We start from the raw sequence: 3,766 nt of genomic DNA, 5'->3' as shown, positions 1-3,766 counted from the left end.
CGTTCCACAAAGACCATATATGGGCAGAGACAGCGCCCCTACAGGAGGTGCCAGGCCCACTTCCATATATGGGGGACTGATCCGCGTTATATGGGGCGGCCGCTATAAGAGGCTTGCCTGTGTTTCAGTAACGAGGCCTTCTTTCTCAGCATGATGCATTTGTCCCACTTGAGATGTGGTTTATTCTAAGCACTGTAATTTATTGCGCTAAAAGTCTCCTCGTCAAGCAACTGCGGACGAAATTCCCTTTCCCATGTCATGTCGGTCATTGGGAACACTTGACCACACTTCACTGGTTAGTCCCAGCATGTGAAGGGGAATGGAGGGGTAGGGTGTGGCTACTCCTTTAAGGCTAAATCGACCTCGAGAAGTACCTAAGACCAGTTATGATCTAAAACCAAACTTTTACATTTTACCAGATCAGGCACACCGAGCTGTATAGCTGTTTTTTTCAGAAGCTACCTGGCCAAAAATTAACGCTCAACGGAGAGGCGTATCACGTGGACATTCATCGCAGCCAAAGCATCTAAACGCACGTTTTCTAAATGCGGATGGAAAAAAACCGAAAGAGGCCGGAGACATTCACGCGACCACGGGGAGAACATGCAGACTCCAAATATACAGCAGGCGCCTGGGTCGGGATCGAACCCATGCGCTCCTGCATACCTGGAGAGGTATTTGACATTCAGCCACCGCAGTTGCCCCATCTCGCCACCGCAATCTCCTTCACCACCACGGCAATGTTAGTCGTGAGCCGGAGTGTAACTGCCCCACCACCGCTTCACTCCGTACAGATGCTCTACAAACTGAAATTGTACCGCATTGCCATTCATTTATTTTACGCCTGAAAAAAACACTAAAGGTCACTTTTGCAAGCGAGGCCTTGGAAACACGGAACGCCGCGGCGTCACCCATGTGCGTGAAACCCGCGTGTGTGTGAACCCGTGTGTGTGTGTGTGGACCCCGTGTGTGTGTGAACCCCGTGTGTGTGTGTGTGAACCCGTGTGTGTGTGTGTGTACCCGCGTGTGTGTGTGTGTACCCGTGTGTGTGTGTGTACCCGTGTGTGTGTGTGTGAACCCGCGTGTGTGTGTGTGTACCCGTGTGTGTGTGTGTACCCGTGTGTGTGTGAACCCCTTGTGTGTGTGTGTGAACCCGCGTCTGTGTGTGTGTGAACCCCGTGTGTGTGTGTGAACCCGTGTGTGTGTGTGTGAACCCCGTGTGTGTGTGAACCCCGTGTGTGTGTGTGTGAACCCCGTGTGTGTGTGTGAACCCGCGTGTGTGTGTGTGAACCCGCGTGTGTGTGTGTGAACCCGCGTGTGTGTGAACCCGTGTGTGTGTGTGAACCCGTGTGTGTGTACCCGTGTGTGTGTGTGAACCCCGTGTGTGTGTGAACCCGCGTGTGTGTGTGTGTGTGAACCCGTGTGTGTGTGTGAACCCGTGTGTGTGTGAACCCGTGTGTGTGTGAACCCGTGTGTGTTTGTGAACCCACGAACGCGTGAAGCCGTGTGTGTGTGTGTGTGAACCTGTGTATGTGAACTCCTATGTGTGTGCGAACCTGTGTGTGTGAACTCGCATGTGTGTGTGCGTGAACCCGCGTGTGTGTGTGAACCCGCGTGTGAACCCCGTGTGTGTGTGCGTGAACCCGCGTGTGTATGAACCCGTGTGTGTGTGTGTGTGTGAACCCCGTGTGTGTGTGTGTGTATGAACCCGCGTGTGTGTGTGTGTGAACCCGCGTGTGTGTGTGTGTGAACCCCGTGTGTGTGTGTGTGAACCCGTGTGTGTGTGTGTGTGTATGAACCCGCGTGTGTGTGTGAGAACCCGCGTGTGTGTGTGAGAACCCGCGTGTGTGTGTGTGTGTGTGAACCCCGTGTGTGTGTGTGTGAACCCCGTGTGTGTGTATGAACCCGCGTGTGTGTGTGAACCCGCGTGTGTGTGAACCCCGTGTGTGTGTGTGTGAACCCGTGTGTGTATGAACCCGCGTGTGTGTGTGAACCCGCGTGTCTGTGTGTGTGAACCCCGTGTGTGTGTGTGTGAACCCCGTGTGTGTGTGTGTGAACCCCGTGTGTGTGTATGAACCCGTGTGTGTGTGAGAACCCCGTGTGTGTGTATGAACCCCGTGTGTGTGTATGAACCCGCGTGTCTGTGTGAACCCGCGTGTGTGTGTGAGAACCCGTGTCTGTATGAACCCGTGTGTGTGTATGAACCCCGTGTGTGTGTGTGAACCCCGTGTGTGTGTATGAACCCGCGTGTGTGTGTATGAACCCGCGTGTGTGTGTGAACCCGCGTGTGTGTGAACCCGCGTGTGTGTGTGTGTGAAACCCGCGTGTGTGTGTGTGTATGAACCCGTGTGTGTGTGTGTGAACCCCGTGTGTGTGTGTGTGAACCCGTGTCTGTGTGAACCCGTGTGTGTGTGTGTGAACCCGCGTGTGAGTGAACCCGCGTGTCTGTATGAACCCGCGTGTGTGTGTATGAACCCGTGTGTGTGTGTGTGAACCCGCGTGTGTGTGTGTGAACCCGCGTGTGTGTGTGTGAACCCGTGTGTGTGTGTGTGAACCCGCGTGTGTGTGTGTGAACCCGCGTGTGTGTGAACCCGCGTGTCTGTATGAACCCGCGTGTGTGTGTGTGAACCCGTGTGTGTGTGTGTGAACCCGCGTGTGTGTGTGTGAACCCCGTGTGTGTGTGTGTGAACCCGCGTGTGTGTGTGTGAACCCGCGTGTGTGTGTGTGAACCCGCGTGTGAGTGAACCCGGCCAGCGCAGTGCCGCGCGGCTGCGCGCGCCGCAAATTATTTCGCGTCCGCCGAGCTGACGCTTAAACATCCAGAGCCGGGCACAATCAGGGGGCCCTGATGTGAAGTCGGTCTTGAAAAGGTCCCGGGAAATTGGACGGATAGAATTGAGAACGGTGCCTTGCCAAGAACAAGGGCTAAACTCAGAGGCGCCTCCGATGCACGACGCTGACCACAGCCTTAAGTGGCCCTGGAGCAGCTGCGTATGTGCGGGATGGATGAGACTGAGTTGGGTGGGTGAGCAGGTGGAGGAGTGGCGGGGGACGGGGGTGGGGGGCGATCCGTGTGAATCACATAGAGATCAAAACGATCCCTTCTGAATGCCCGGAGCACTTGATGTAGTAAACACAGAGCCTGTGTCTCGTGTGTGTGTGTGTGTGCCTCTCTCTCTCTCTCTGTGTGCGTGTGTGTGTGCGAGAGAGTCTGAACATGTTTGTGAGCGTTTGTGTACGTGTGCATGTGGATGTACGTGTCAAGGAAGCGGTAGTGTCGTGGTTAGTGCACCGTGCTGCTGCTAAGTGGATGACCCGAGTTCGATTCCCGATCATTAGCGTATAATTGAATCAGTTCTGGGCCTCCCCTACGTTAACTCAGCCTTCACTTAGCACACGGATGAGCACTGGTGAGACAAAGGCGGCCGGGGGTGGTGGTGCAGCCAACAACCCACTCCCTTGTGTGCCATGCCGGCCTCGCTAACAGCACTTGCCCCAACAGCCTGTTAACGACTACACGAGAGATCTCTGTTGTTGCATGTTAGTGTGCGTGTCTTTGTGTGCGTGGAGGAGAGTGGTAAAGCAATATCCGTGACACGTGTTCAATCCCCAGTCATGCACATTCTTGGCAATTGGTATCTGGACTTGTACTTGAGCTCCCATAGGTTGACCCAGCCTTAAATGTTTGGATTATTTGGTTGGTATAAATTTCCACATGACAAGCCATTTCGTTGAGCTATCGTTTGTGGCCCGGTCGCTTGTCAAA

The sequence above is a fragment of the Petromyzon marinus genome, chromosome 13, assembly GCF_048934315.1.
Source record: "Petromyzon marinus isolate PM22_M1 ecotype Great Lakes invasive population chromosome 13, UKy_Petmar_22M1.pri1.0, whole genome shotgun sequence".
NCBI classification, from domain to species: Eukaryota; Metazoa; Chordata; class Hyperoartia; order Petromyzontiformes; family Petromyzontidae; genus Petromyzon; species Petromyzon marinus.
The sequence above is the reverse complement of the archived record's forward strand: the minus strand, read 5'-3'. Positions refer to the sequence as shown.